This window comes from Podarcis bocagei (genome assembly GCF_964188305.1).
Source record: "Podarcis bocagei genome assembly, chromosome: 6".
NCBI classification, from domain to species: Eukaryota; Metazoa; Chordata; class Lepidosauria; order Squamata; family Lacertidae; genus Podarcis; species Podarcis bocagei.
In genome coordinates, this window is record NC_138130.1 from 65,945,038 (window position 1) to 65,961,346 (window position 16,309).

The 16,309-nt window shown below is 44.9% G+C and overlaps 1 protein-coding gene across 1 annotated transcript in view; it reads right to left on the reverse strand.

Annotated features, from left to right (window-relative positions):
- Nucleotides 1-12,790, reverse strand: part of BCL9 (BCL9 transcription coactivator) — a 97,331-nt gene extending 84,541 nt beyond the window's left edge. The window contains exon 1 of the mRNA XM_081199607.1: nt 12,661-12,790. The gene's annotated coding sequence lies outside the window, so the exon portion shown is untranslated. The remainder of the gene's footprint in view (nt 1-12,660) is intronic.
- Between the last annotated feature and the right edge of the window lie 3,519 nt (nt 12,791-16,309).

The window sequence follows — 16,309 nt, forward strand, 5'->3', positions numbered from 1 at the left end:
GCTGTCCTCTTAGGGAACTTAATTTGTGGCAGGGTTGCCAGAGTTTAGCCCTATAACCTGTTTTCAGCAGAGTCTGGAAGAATATGAGTTACTACTGCAGAAGAAGTAGCTCTGAATGTGTACAGAGTGTATTTCCATCAAGACTAAGTGAACCCACATACAGGATTTAAAAACAGCACTTTCCAAGGCTTCTCTTTTTAGATATGATAGTGGCTCCAATGAGGTTGCATTCACACAGGGTTTTGTTCTGTTTCCCCAGCATTTCCCTAATTTCCGTATTATATTTGAGCTTTCACACAACATAAACGCCACGTCTGGAAACCTAGTGGAATACAGTGGAAGTTTAGTGCTCATTTCCATGTTAATTGGTTCCAGAAATAATCTGCTTGCAACACCATTAAACCAGAAAATCGTGGGAGTAAAGTGATGAAATTTGGGGTGGGATACTGGCATACAGTTGTTTCCTGCTGTTTTTATGGTTGACTCACCAGGGAACGACATTCATTGTGCCACACTGTGTGAATGAACTTTAATGCAACATGCCAGTATACCAGTGAAAAAAGCCACCGTTCCATAATGCAACAGGTACTGCAGTGTGAAAGGAATGCTAGAAAACAGGACAGAAGCACTAGCATTATAATCAGGAAAAGTAACAGAATATATCCCATGTCGGAATGCACCCAAAATGAGGTTAAATAATAATAATTGTCTCTCTTAGACAGATTTTTTTTTTTAGTAAGTGACAAATAATACTACTGAAAATAAATAATCATTAGGGATAATTTATGGTGTTACATTTATATCCCACCTTTCTGCCATCGTGGACCCCAAGGCGGCCTACAAGTGCCTCCCAAGTGGTGTCTCATCCAGACACTATCCCAGCTCATAGCCGCTTAGGCTTCAATTCAGCAAGGCAGTGGCTTCATGTGTCTTCAGGCCATACACTGGGAACACAGGTGGTTTCAACAGCTAGATGAGGCTTCCCACTGTCAGGTCACCAAGTGCAAATCCACACCATACATTCAGTGCACATTTTAAGGCACATGGCTTCCTTCCAAGAACCCTGAAAAATGTAGTTTGTGCTGGGAATTGTAGCTCAATGGAAGGGAAACTACATTTCACAGGATACTTTGGGGGAAGCCAGCTGCATTGGATGTTCTTTATATGCATGGTATGGATCTGCCCCATCAAAAGCTGGAATGGAGGCTTTTAAAGTCTCTGAAGCTGTGGGTCTTCCCTGCTAGCACTGGCTAAAACTGCTACTTCTTTGTTTTCCCCCCATAGGGGCTGAAAGGTATGTATGTATGTATGTATGTGTGTACGTACAGTATGTATGTATCTGTGTGTGTGTGTTTAATTGCTTTTTGACTGAAGCTTACCGTGGCTGTTTAGCCTGACTGTTGGATTTTGTTGGGCTTGTTTTTATTTGTATTTCTTCTTATTTGTTTGTAAACTACTTTGAACAATTGGGAAAGTAGTATACAAGTATTTTAATAAAATGAGGCAATAAATACAAGTTTGAAAAGGAGGAGGAACTGAACAAGGAGGCAAGATGTGTCGCCCTTGAGATGCTTTTCTGGAAAAAAAAAATAGTAACCACAGAACAGGTGGGGTTTTGGGTTTTTTTTTTGCTAAATATCGTTCTTTACTTCTCAGCATTTAGCACTAGTGAAGCCAATTTTTAACAAGATGGTTACACAGGGGAATAATGTGTCTTAAAGGGTGTGATGTTAACATGTTTCACGAAACACATTATCTAACATGCATTTGAATGTTTGGAGACAGTCTACTGCACGTTAGCAAATACACTGCAAAAACAATAACACTCTTTGCTATGTGTCAACCCCTTGTGTAGATGTGCCCTTAGAGACTAAATGTTGCTACCACCTGAGTGTTGCTAAGAGGCATATACAAAATGAGATCAGCAGCCTTCAGCCAGACAGCAGAAATCTATGGTGCAACTGGCCCTAGTAGCAATGCTGTGTTAGCAGCAGCAGCAAAAAAGAAAAGAAAGGGGTGGCATATCCAGGAATGAACAACGAAAGAGGCACACACTCTGAGAGAGAGCTACAGCAAACATGTATCTGTGAACAAGTGTTCTCCGATATAGCCTATAAATCTGCCCGTAGATTGGTTCCATTAGAAAAAGCTTAAGGTCCACTGCAGCCTCCGTTCTGCCTTTCACAGTTTAGTGACAATCTATGATTAATACAAGGTTCATATTCGCCCCCCCCCAAAAAAAACCCATCACCATATTTATTTAAATTTTCACGAGATATAATCTGTGAAAATCAGGAGCCTGAACTTTCCACCGTTCTCTTTAATTTGTGGCAGAATGATAACTCATCAGGGATAGGTCTTCTTATCTGTTAATTTCAAGACTTCTAAAATAATCTTCAGCTGTTTATACTCCAAATGTGGAACCTGATTCTATGCATGTTTACCCGGAAGTGAAATTCTCTTGTTCAGCAGGGTCTGCTTCCAAGTATGAATAGGATTTCAGCCTTAATATCACAAAGAATAAGGCACACAAATTACCCACTCGGCAGTAATATACCTAATCCTCTTCCATCTTTTCACGTGGATTGTTGTGTCACTAACTCAGTGGAACTTGTGTGTAAAGCCAAAGCAAGTAATTTGGCTGTAACCAGAACCCAGTTGTGTGATTTAAAGGCTAACCTGCTGCGCCACAGTTTACATCATTTCTATCTTATAGCTCCCACTACAGCATATTTGCATTTTGACCATCTGCTTCTTCCTGCACTCCACTATTAAACATGCTTTCTGTGCCTGTGCAGGTTGAGTCCTTTGGGAGCTAATGGATTGTCCTTAGGGATGCACAGGTGCGATTTAGTTGTTACTTATCCTCTGAGGTCCTGGCTTCCCTCCTTAAAAAAACAATTAAAAACTGCCAAACTTTGCTTCTGTGCACTGCAATTGTGGCTGCTTTTTTACTAAGCCTCTTTCACATCTCCCTCGTTTGTTTAAGTCGCTTTTGTAAAACACCTACTGTATTCATCTTTCAGATGCTAACAATTAAGACTTCACTTGGAAAACTGTGCAGAAAATTAACATTTAACAAGCCAACATGTATCAACAAACAAGGGTGTGGGATCAATCACTATTGAACTGCTCCCCTTCCAAATATCCCACGCTAGACTATTAAAGAAAGGGTAGTCAATATTAGGAATCAATCTGCCCCCCCCCCTTTTTAGCTGAATTCAAAGTCAGTGTGCTACAATGTCCGGAATGTTGGACTTAGACTAGGGAAATGCAAGTTCAGGCACTAACTGACCTTTGGGACAGTCACTCTATCTTACTCTGCCTACCTGCCCTGCAGGGTTGTTGTGAGGGTAAAATGAGAAAACCCCATGCATAAGTTCATTGAAGAACAGTCAGTGTAAAAATGCAATAGGTAAGTACCAGAGAGACACAACTGCCACGCTGCCTGAAGCAAAACTGGTCTCCACTGAGTTCTGTACCCATGTAAAATTGTGCATAAGACCTTTATGAATATACTTTTTAAACAGTCACGTAACTGAGGGCTTTTAGCTAGTTAAAACTCTTACTGAGGCTTCAATTCATTCATTTAATGCGTGCATACTTCTGAGCCCATAACACCAGAACTGGTTGCCTAAGCAATTATTATTATTATTATTATTATTATTATTATTATTATTATTATTATTATTATTATTATTATTATTTTAGTGAACAGGGCCATTGGTTCCCTACCAAACCCTATGACTCTGGTGCTCCTTAAAAGTTGCATGGCTAACAGACTCTGAAGGAGCATTTCTGCGTACATGTGCTCAAGGGGCCACTTTCATATGTTGCCATGAGCCCCAAACTTTGCATCACATAATTATTCTTCAAATGATTAATCAAGGTCTGAACTAATACCAAAAATTGAGTAGGCAACCTCAGCATGAACATATTGGAACTCCAGAATTTGCCCATGAAAGTGAGCATGGAACTCTCATTAACTTAATTATTCATTAATTTATTATTTGTTAAATTTGTATACCACCCTTCATCCATAGATCTCAGGGCGCCACTCTCTTCTGACACCATGCCGGGGAACTGGTTCTGTAGTGATACAGGGAAGAGGAATGGCAAACCCACCCGAAACCATTTCCTACAGTCCTCTGGCTTTACACTGGGCTGACCAGATCCTGATCAAACATTAGTTCAGTTGGTTTTGTTTGCATCAGAGATGCTTAATAACTGCTACAGATGTTTTAGCATACATTGAGAGTATGTATAATGGGTGGGTTTATTTACTTGTGAGGGGTTTTTGGTTTATTCATTTCACAAATTTGTTTCGCAAAAAAGGGGAAGCCCTCGTCCGCTTACATGCATGATATTTTGTGCTAGTCAATGCCTTTCATAGTGCTACAACTATTGTGAAATTTAGGCACATTTAATTAACAGGTCAATCAACTAATCAACTTCTATCAATTTAAACTATTCCTTAAAATTGGGTTGAAGCCCTAATAAAAATGCATACCAGTTCTATCAGCTATCTGGGTTTCTTCTCTTGTCCATTGGCCTGCAGACAAATCCCTTGCCACAGAAGCTATTCATCCACAACTCTCTTTTCCTTCTAAGGCTGACAACTAAGAGAGCTACATGGCAGCACCAGTGAGATTGGGGGCAGGGGTAGGTTTTGTCCAGTGTTAACTGCTTACACATAGTACACAGGCTTAGTAAAGTGCTGTTGTTGTTAATTTTAAACAAAGCAGACCAGACTGCTTGAGAACTATGCAATTTCCATACTTAATTTTTTGAGTTTGTCATTTTCCCTGGTCTGTTAATGATTTCTCATTTCCCCAGTAAATACCAGGAAGAAAGAACAATAAGAGCCCTGGTGGATCAGGCTAAACAGACATCTAGTCCTGGTCTCACAGTGCCCAACCTGTGGGAAGCCACAAGAAACTGGTAAAAGCTTATAGTTATGAGTCACCTGTTCAAAACCAGTTCCCACTCACCGCAGGAAATTGCCAATTCTGGTGGTGAATGAATGAGCTCATGAACATGTAGTGTTCTAAAAAAGGGGGGAAGGCAAGTGGCCCACCTGAAGCACGGGGGAGAAGCAAAAATATCAACTGAACCAGCATTCAATTTGCCAGTTTGCACACTTGGCATTTCAGTTGTGAAGTCAGGAAGAAACCAAGCTCATCCCACACCTGAAGGATGCATTGCAAGTTCTATTTTTATAATACATTGTCTTCAACCTTACATCTATGTTAATGCACTGAGAAAACATATTTGCAGTGTCTACGTACAACATGTGTGGTGGTCTGTGCAAATGTTTGCTGTCCAGCATCCTTGCCCCCATAACTCTGGAGGGACTGCCTTGTAGAGGAAGATGCCTCTGCCTTGCATGATGTGCAAATACTGTGGATGTACATGAAGCAATAGCTGCTGACCACAAATTTAAGAGCCCTGCAACATTAGACAACTGAGTAATGCTTCATAAACAAACAACACACATGACAAATATATTTATCACTCGGATAACAGGATTTGTCTACGTCTTGAAGTAACAGAAGTCGAACAAAAAGAAGGAAAGAGTTAATCCTGGTTTGATGACAGATTTGCCTCAGGCTACATCTCAAATAGTGGCTTCCAGGACCTCTCTGCTCAGTCCACTACTACAGTGTTTCCCAACCTTTTTTGGGCAAAGGCACACTTGTTTGATGAAAAAAATCTCGAGGCACACCACCATTACAGCCCCGTGACGTCAGCGCGCAGCGTCACGCCGGGAGGGACGCACGAAAGTGTAAGTTTCAATTTTTTTCCCTCCCCCTTGCCGGGGAACCTCCAAGCTTTGGGGGTGGGGGGGGAGGAGGCAGCAAAGCGAGGCAGCAAGGAGAGTGCGGCTTGGCTGGGTGAGCTTTGGCAGGGAATGAGAGCCGCGAGGCGGGCGCTGCGGACGGAGGCGCTGCCCGCCGAGCTCGCAGGCAGCCAGGCAAGCAGACGGCGAGAGCCCCGCGCTGGGCGGCCTCTCCTCGCCGCCGCCGCCCCGCCTCTCGCCGCCCGACTCACCCGCCTCCCTCCAGGCAACATCTCGCGGCACACCAGGCAACATCTTGCGGCACACTAGTGTGCCGCGGAACAGTGGTTGGGAAACACTGCACTACTAGAACATACTGTCTCTCTAGCATGCCTGGTGAAGCAGAAAACAAGAACACTTGTGTTAGCTGAGATGCATATGTACATCTGGCCACACTGTGTGCAGCAAAAGAATTATAATAAAAAAATGAACACCTTCCCTGGTCAGGGTGTATGTTTATGCGTATGAGTGCTCATAAGCAAGGAATGTCTAGAGTCAATGGGAAACAAGCAAGAGAACTTGTGGCCTATCCATTTTTGATAAGTTTTGCGGCTTATGAATATTCTAAGCAGGGTAACCATGTTTGTGGCTTGAGTGTCTGCTAGACAGGAACTATGTTGGTGGAGAAAGCTAGTAAAGCAAATACCAACAACCTTGCTGTCTATTAACTCTAGCCTGCCCAATATCCTGCCTAGGAAAATGAGGCCTGCCGGAGGAGTTCTTGAGAACCACTTGGCAAGTGACCACCGGTATGATTCATGCAAGCTTAACGAAAATTAAATACCCAGTTTAGCCTCTCTCGCTCTCTCTTTCCTTCCAGTGACAATAGAGCAGAAGCCGTCAAATGGCAGGCGCATCTAGATGCCCTTCCGCTTTCTTTCTAGGGTGGTGGTTGCACCTTAATGCATAAGTGGTACAAAAGGAGTACTTGTTTGTGGCCTTGAGTCAGGCTTGCAAATGAGTGGATTTTTTTGGCATTTAAAAAACAAATATCTAATTAGATCAACACAGCTCTCAAAGAGGAAAATGGTACAAAAACCTGCACGGGTATTTCCCTTTGTCCCAAGTCTGCCACTTGTAAGAAGAGACAGCAATAGCAACCTGTTGTCCTTTCTAAAAATGAACTCTCGCCTTTCATATAGTGCCAGTTTTTGACCTTGCTAGCCCCGATTTGCTGCTCAGTGTTTCTTGCAGAGCTGGAGGGCCCGTCACCCCATTTTTCTTTTCCTCTTAACGCTCCTTGGCAGCATTTATTCTCCGTCTGCTACCAAGGGGCCAATTAGTGCTTCACTGTTGTTGAGCTTTGTGATTTACCTAATAGGAACTAGATTGGAATTAAATAGGGCACCAAACAGCCATGAGCAGGTATCAGCATTATGGGCTGCATTCAAACAGGTGGGGATCCTTGATGCGAAGCAGTAAGCGCAAAGAACAACAGCAGTATGATAGGTCTTTCACGCCAAAAAGCTTTTCAATGAAACAAAACACATACTGGACATGCTTAACTATGCTACAAAACTGTAAAAAATAAAGCAATGCTGGAAGCAGAGGCTCTCACAACAATGAAATCACTCCCTGAGCAACATAATACACGTTACTCTGGACCCAATGTGATGACATGCGTATTTAGTAAGAACATGGGAAGATGAAGACGGTGTCTCCAAGTGGGACAGAAATAGGAAAGACCAGCACCTGTGTGGAGTATGTCATAAAAGGGATGCAGGTGGCGCTGTGATCTAAACCACCAAGCCTCTTGGGCTTGCCTATCAAAAGGTTGGCAGTTCGAATCCACACAACGGCATGAACTCCCGTTGCTTTGTCCCAGTTTCTGCCAACCTAGCAGTTCGAAAGCATACCAGTGCAAGTAAATAAATAGGTACCGCTGTAGCGGGAAGATAAACGACGTTTACGTTTGCTCTGGCTTCCATCACAGTGTCCTGTTGCACCACAAGCAGTTTAGTCATGTTGGCAGCATGACCGCGAAAGCTGTCTGTGGACAAACGCCAGCTCCCTTGGCCTGAAGCAAGATGAGCGCCGCACCCGATAATTGCCTTTGACTGGACTTAACCATCCAGGGGTCCTTTACGTTTACCATGTAATGAAGTTATACAACTGGGGTGCATCTAGGCTGTCTAGCAACTCTTAGCACTCCTCAAATCATTGCCTTTCTGCTGTAATCCGCATGCCGAACTGCAATTGACTTTCTGCACTTCAGGGGTTGCAACGCTCCATACATCCCACTGTTCCGTTTACACTACTTGCAAGTTTCAGCCACGTTAATGGTGGGGAAGAGACAATAACTGCCAGCACAGCATTTTAGAAATCAATTATTTAATTTATGATAAAATGCTTAAAAATAAAAAAGATGCTTTTGCAAAACCTTGGTGGCATTTTAAAAGGAAGGCTAAAAAGTGTTAAATGAATTAGGATGGGGAGCCCCAACCCCAAAGTGTTAAAACAGTACCGATTGGAAAAGCAGCATGGGTTTTCAAATCAATTTCTAAACTTACCCTAAAACCCTTTTTAAAAACTATATAAACACTATTGTGCAAATATTTCAATTATCTTTTAAAATATATATTAAAATTATGCATTTTAGCATAACTCAGAAGTTTAATTAAAGCAAACTTAACTCACTGACCCCCAAAAAATGTAAACAATGAAGTTATGCTGTAGTAGATGCAAGGTGAGAGATTCACTCATCCATCACTGCACACATAAAAGCCACACCTCTTTTAAAATGTGAGTGAGTAGTGTTAAAAATAACCCATACTTGTGGTCCTTATGGGGATGGTCTATAGAGAGAGTAGGGTTATAAGGGTAACTAGCCTCTGTCCTATCTTCTTGCTTTGTGGCCTTCTTCTATCTGATGGGGGAAGGCAGACACTTGTAGATCACCATGGCACCTTTTCTATAGTGACAGAGAAATGAAGAGGTAGAGCCCTACCCTCCAATCCCTGACCGGAGCCCACTGCCCTCCCCAGCCTCTGAGATGCTGCTCCTTGCAACCCCCTGCATATTCAGGTTCTCCTCCTTGCCGCCCCCCATGAACTCCTTGCTATGGGCATTACTTCAGAAGGTCAACAGCAGTGGTGTAGCAAGGTCAGGTGGTACCCGGTACAGAAAATCTCTTGTCACACACACACCCCATTGAAATTATTTTTTAAAAAAGGAAAAATAAGATAATTACAGTTGTAAGTGTTATTTTCTGGTTTATTTACTTAACATTGTGAGCATAAGCACTTAAAAACCTTTCTTTTGCGATGGGAATTTCTTAATTTAAAAACACATATTTTTGCCATTTTGTCACCCCCCCCTCAGTGATGACACCCGGGTCGGCCCGCACCCACCACACCTCCCTTCCTATGCCACTGGTCACCAGCACACTTCTAGTAAATCAAATGATGAAATTCTGCACCTTATACCACATTCAAGTTTTACACAACAATTCCAGGGAACACACAAAACTCAGATGGTAACACACAAGAAGAGCAGAAACATTCTAATCTCATGTTCTGTTATGAGGTACAGAAGATACATTTCTGCACCTCGTAAAGGAATACATCTGACATTTTTGTAAAGTATTCGGCATTTGTATTTATTGTATTAACCATTAGAATAGGGTAGAATTTTATGCCTCCTTTGTGCTGCTGTAAATGCCTATTAGACATGGAAAGGAAATAAGCTCGTCTGGCATTAATACAGGTATTATATATTTATGGCATACATATGTTTTTCCTCATGAAAGAAGCGTGCTTTATGTAGACAGAAACTCTTTGCCACATGCATTTTCCGTATTGTGCAACTGCTCATTCTGATATGCATCTGTGAACATTTATAACCATGTATGAAATAAACCAACACATTTAGTCTTAATATCAATATAAGAAAGTGCACAGATTGACCAGTGGTAGATGCCCAATTCTGCACAATACACACAAATGTAATGAGCAATACCACATTGTTAAGATAAGAGTTAGAGCTTCAGGATCTCTGCTTCTTCACTAGATCACCAACAGAGATCCTTCCTTCTCCACCAAAACCTCACTAAAACTTCAATCCTCACTCACTTATAATCCTTCCTACAAGGCCTATCTACAGAATTCTCATAATTTTATAAATATATCTACCTCCCTTTTCACAAACAAACAGCAATGCTCAGTTGTATCCCTCTCATTTTCAACAACAACCAAGAGCTCCTCTTTCATGTCAAAATGTACCTTGCAGAAAGAGCTTTCATGGATTATTCTGAACCTCAGTTCTGGAGTCGCCCTGTCACCTTATCTGCATATTTGCATTGTTTCTCTCCCCCTTCATACTACCTCGATCCAACTATACACATTTTCGCACTCATAATTTCACCCATACACCTGCACATACGCAATAACACTTTCCCAGTATGTGAATATGCAGCACGCACATACACACACAAAACACATGTAGAATTTTCACCTATAGTGGTGCGCATAGATGTAACCACTCTTTCTCCCGATATCTGTTTGGGTAAAGTGTCATGTGCAAAGCAGCCCTGCATTAAGAAAAAACCATGCCCTTCCTCTCTTTTTCTCTCTTCAGCCTGTCCCGCACCCAATGGTCTCAAAACTTGGGTTCCTTCTCTTATCCTGACTTACTACACTTTGATCTTCCTTCCTCCTATTTACTCCTATAACTGCATTGTACATTGTGAGCTGCACCTAACATTAAAGATACTATCTCACCCAAATAAAGTTTGGGTGTGGAAGAAGTGCTGGAGTGTGTGTGTGTGTGTGTGTGTGTGTGTGTGTAGAGGGATGGGACTAGTCACTAGACAGAATTCATGCTTTGCACTTTGCAGAGGCAGAAGAGAGCCTCCATTTTCCTTGCTAGACTGAGGAGGGTCTCAGGCCAATTTTGTCTCCCTCCCCCTTTCTCCCATCCTGCTCAGTCTTTTAACGCACATGGTAATCTCCTACAGGCCTGGGCTGGGAAAGCATTAAACCTCTTTCTCCCTCTTTTCCTCACCCTCCTCAACCCGCTGTATGGTTCCAGTTGCATTGGGGGACATTGGGGAGGGGGGAGTATTTGTGCCAGTCAAGACTTCTACAGATTTCTAGATTCTTGCTATTTGTCCAAAAGTAATGCACTCCAGACTTATGGTGTGTGATAAAAGCTATGAGACCTCAGAGAATCCAGTTTCAGTTAAAATCCCATCAATATTTTAAATATAATGGGAATCCACAGGAACGAAGAGCAACGTTATTATTTTTAAGGAGCAGCAATAGCGAAACCGCTCTTCTCTCCCTTTTTGAGCACTGCCTCAACAGCAGTTAAGGTTATCCCCTCCAAAAGCAGCAGCAGCATTGAGCACACAGCCCCCTTACATTGTTGCCCCTCACACTCGGCCAGCTATTTGCTGAATGATAAATAGCACCGTTCTCTACATAAAATGTTGTTTACTCTCTCAAATCCATAAGAGATGTTGCCCTAAAAAAACACAACCCGCAAGCTTCATTGCAAACCGTCTAGATTTGGACGTGTCCGCTAGACTCAGAACAACCCAAGATTCTGGATATAACAATGACAAAAGATTCATGGTCTCATTCTTCCTGGCATCCAGCTTTTTTAAGGGGGGGGGCAAAAGAACACAACATATGTACAATTAGAGAGGCGGGTGAAAAAACCCGATTCCTCCTCCCACCTCATTCTCTGTATCAATCGCCCAGTAAATCTTGCAAAAAAGACACAACAGAACACGACAAGGAGCCAACAGGTGGGGGTGGGGGGGGCGAGTTAAAACATTTTCCTAAAAGAAAAGCTTTGTGTTCATTTGCAAACGGCCGAGCTCCTTTCCTTCGCCTCTTTGTAAATCGGAGGGGCTCAAGCTTTCTGAAACGCGATTAAAAAGACAAATATATAAAAACCGCGCCAAGTTTGACCTTCTCATTAACCCTTGTGGCCATCGAGAACAATTTTAACGCCACAGTGAAACAATTCCCTTGGGTGCGTTAGATGGGTGTGCATCTTTTCTTTTCTTACTACGGGGGGGGGGACGGAGGCGCATGGCAAGGAGGCGGAGATCGCCGCCGCCACCCCTAGTGGGAAAAGTTTCGTGATGCCCCTTCCTTCCCTGCCCCACTCCAGTCTCAGCCCTGCAACCTCGGTGCATCTTTCGCTCAGCAGTAGTGGCGGCGGCAGCCCCAAAGCTGGGCTGGGTCTTGTGCAAAGGCGCGCCCCCCCCCGCCCCCAGCCAAGAGGGCTGTTGCTCGCCAAGCAAGCGGCTGCGGAGGCTGCTTTTAGCCGGGCCAGCGGCAGCAGCGGCAGCAGCCCTTGCGCTCTCCGAAGCTGTGAATGAAGGAGCAAAGGTGGGGAAGCTTGGAGCTGCGAGGCCGCCAGCCAGGAGCCTGCTGCTCCGCGCGCGCCCCCCTCCGCTTGCCCAGCAGCGGCAGCCGCCCCCCTTCTCTTGGGCTTCGCGGAGCGAGGAAGGAGACGGAAAGCGGCGGCAGCGGCGGGGGGGGGGAGGGAGAGAAGAGAAGCGCAACTGCAACCAAATAACAGCGCCTACCAGGAGCCACCTCCAATACATGCATGCATAGGGAGAGCGGGAGAGAGAGGAGCACGCATTCCCGGGCTCGCTCTCCCCGGCGCGCCTGCGAGGCGACCAGCCGCCTGCCACTCACTGGCCCCCAACCCGGCGAGGCAGCTCCAGAAATGCGTGGTCCCCCTCCGCCTTGCCAAGCATGGAGCGCTCCAGGCTGGGGAGCAAACAAGCTCCTCTCGGGCTCGTGTTGCTGCTGTTTTGTGGTGCCACACAGAAGGGGAAGGGAATGTAGCCTCTCTCTTACCTGTTTTTCTTTCTCTCTCTCTGTCTCTGTCTCTTTTTTTTCCCCTCTCCCTCTCTCCCTCTCTTTTCTCTTTTTTAAATTGTGTGTTATGAGGAGAATTTCTGGAGAATCATTTTCCGCCAAGGCGAAAAAAGAAAAAAAGGGGGGGTGGAAAGTGAAAGGAAACAAAAAAACAAAAACAACACCCGAGCCCCTTTCCTTGCAAGCCCCCCGGCCTCCTGGTACCAAGACACGAGGACAACATCAAAGCAACTTGGGGGGAACACTTGAGGGGCCTATTGTCTGCTCCGGGCGGCTCTGTTTTTCCTTCGGCCTCCCCCCTCTCGCTGTCGGGAGACTTGGTACGGCCCAGGCATTCATGCCAAGTAGCTTTCACACATGGAAGCTTGTCTCAAGCAATTGCTGACAAGCCACAAACAAGACATTCTCCCTCCCTTCTCCCTCCCCCTCCTCCTTTCTTCAGAATGCAAACTAAAACTCCAGTGACAGGCAGGCGGGTTTGGCTTAGCCCCCCCACTCCTCCCTCTACACACACATACACACACACGCAGAGCTCAGCTCACTGCTGTACTGGTGGAGTTAAGAGACAGGGAAAAAAGCCCAGGCTGAGTTGGGGGCAGGGAAAGAGCTGTCTGCTGTGTCCCAGTAAAATGGCAGAGAGAGAGAGAGAAGCTGTGCACACAACATTGCAAAGCATTTGCCTTCTTCGGGTGCAAGGCGGGGGGGGGGGTCAAAGAAGGAACAACTGGGGCGGGGAGAAGGCAGGCGAATCAAACTCTTTTGCATCGTATTTTGGGCATGGGGGTGGGTGAAATTCGCCTTGCAACCTCAGTCAGATGAGATCGATCTCCCTCTCCTTCTCCCTCCACACACACACAATAGATAAATAACAGGGTGTTTTACATAATCCATTCCGGGTTTCATTATTTCACTTTCTCCCCAGCGTCCCTCGCATCCACCCATTTCTCCAGCGCACTGCCAGGGCACAACGTGTTCTACATCCCACAGGGCTGACCTTCTTTCCGTGTCCTCACAACAACCCTGTGAGATGTGGGTGAACGGTTGTTGTGCAACCTTGTGGAGTGACTTCCACAAAGCCGCCCAATGAACTTCAGGGAGGAGGTCAAACCTGAGCCAGAGGCTCCTGATGCTGCCCATTGTGCAATAGTAACACTTAAAAAAACACACCACACACTCCCGAGGGTAACACAGCATTGTTCCAAGGAAAGGGAGTCAGCCGTCCAAGGAGGTTGCTCAAGGTCATGAAGTGCACTTGTTGCAAACTGGAGCTAAAGCTCATATCCGTTAACCGTCCGTTTAGGGTATGTTAGGTAGATGAGCTGGTGTGGTGCAATGGTTAGAATGCCAGGCTAGGACCTGGGAGACCAGGGTTCAAATCTCTACTCAGCCATGAAGTTCACTGGGTGACCTTGGGCGAAGTCATGATGCTCACTGGGTGACTGTTTCTCAGCCTAACCACAGGGCTGTGGTAAGGATAAAATGGCAGCAGGAATCATATGCCCTATTTCTGAGTTCCTTGAGGGTGGGATGAAAGAGTAATGGAATTAATGAAGGGCTTGGGAGATAGTAGATTCCACTTAAAATACTGCGCTTCTGATATTGAGTCCAGTGGAACTTAAAAAAGAATAGCGAGAAAGGCAAGCATGCTCGTGTGATAAAGAAGTGTGATAAATTGTTAGACTCACATAGGTAACAGTCAACTACCCCAACCCTACCCCCCCCAAAAAGCAACTACATGCATCAACATATACCTCATGCAATAAACGTGTTTATTCAGATTTGTTATGGTCCCCAGGCTGGGAAGCGTTGCGGTGCAACAATCTTGCTAGAAAGCTGAGCAGGTGCAGATCTCTTTCAGGGCTTGAATGGGAGACAAGAGTACCCTACATGTGCCATAGATGGGAGACATGATAATTAGTTAATAAAAAGGCAGTCCCACTAAGTTCAATGAGATGCTTTAGGACTGAACTATACATGATCATGGGGACGTGTCAATATATTCCCTCCCCAGTGGCGTAGCGTGGGGGGTGCCAGGGGTGCCGGCCGCACCGGGCGCAACATCTGGGGGGGCGCGCTCGCTGCCTCCGGAGTCGCCGAAGAGCCTCGGGCGCAGGCTGTAGCGGAGCCGCATGTCTCGCGGAACCGACGAGCTGTGCGCGCGTCCAGGCTGAAGGCGCCCGGCAGGCAGCGGCTCTCAGCGCTCGCCGCGGAGGACGCGCCAGGCAGCCCCTCCTCACAGCCGGTGCTGCTGCAGCTGCTGGGCCGTTGCATTTTCCTCGCCTCTCTGCCCCCCTCCTCCTCCGTGCAAGCGGTGTCGTTTGGGCGGCAGCGCCAGCGGCAACTCGCAGGTTAGGGGTTAGGGGGGGCGCAAATTACTTGCCTTGCCCCGGGTTAGGGGGCGCAAATTACTTGCGTTGCCCCGGGTGCTGACAACTCACGCTACGCCGCTGTCCCTCCCTCTTAAGTTTTGCAAATTGTGGCTACCTGGGTAGCAGGGGATGGCTGATCCAGATTTGGACTACAGCACAGAGGGGGCTTTAACCCCTTCTTATTTGTTTTTTGTTTTAATTTCACAGAATGTATATATACTGCTTGATTGTAGACAAACCTTCAATGGAAATCAACAGCCACCTCCCTGAAGCTACTTATTGGACCCATTAGAATAAATTTTTATGTGGCAAAATAATGACAATGGCATCTTGGGGTAGGGGGTTTTCATTGGGAAGATGGGGCAAGGGGTGGAGTTAAGACACATTCTGGCTCCATTATGGTCCCAATGGCTGTAATCTGAAATCCATCCATTTCTGTTAGCTACCTGGTGTGTTTAGGCCTGCAACCTTTGAAAGGAACAGCCCACAGTTCAAGAGTTGCTTCTATCAGTTTGGATCTGAACAGAGTCAACTTTCTTGCCCCACTACGTGTGTTCATTTATTCCACAATGCTTGCTTCTGTAGCAAATGATCATATATTGTGCACATATTTATATTTAAGCTCTTAAGTGAATTGCCACATTTTACATTCCATTCCTACCAGCAGAACAGCAGTCCTGTCAAAATATGACAGGTGCCCAGTATCGGCACCTTCCAGAAACAATTGAAAATATTTTGTTCCATTGGCTGTCTCAGCTGGATGGCTGAGTCTCTGCCATGAATGTCTATTTTGTATTGCTTTTGGTTTTTAAATATATCTGCTGTTCTTTTTTCGTCTGCTCTTTTTCTTGTACAACACCTTGAGACACTTGTACAGAAGGCAGCTAACAAATTAAGAAGAATAAGAATAACAAACACCACCGTTTATAATTCTCCTTTCCCCTCTGCACCATGAGAGGATTGCAATTCATGGAACTGATTATATGGATTTTTGTTCCAGGAAACTTCCGTCATCATAAATTTGTTAGTCTTTACTATGCTACAAGATTCTTTATTAATTCAAGAGTTGAGAAGCTGAAAACAAGGATTTGTGTACCTACTTCTGTATAAGATTGGGGCTGGAGTATGTGAAATGCTTGTGCCTGATCTATTTATTGGTTGTCTGGTTTTTGGATTTGGATTTTTTTATTTCTCATATTTTCTTTTCCCCCAGAATCCTTATTTGGAAGTGCAAAGACTAAGCAAAAATCTAGGTGGTA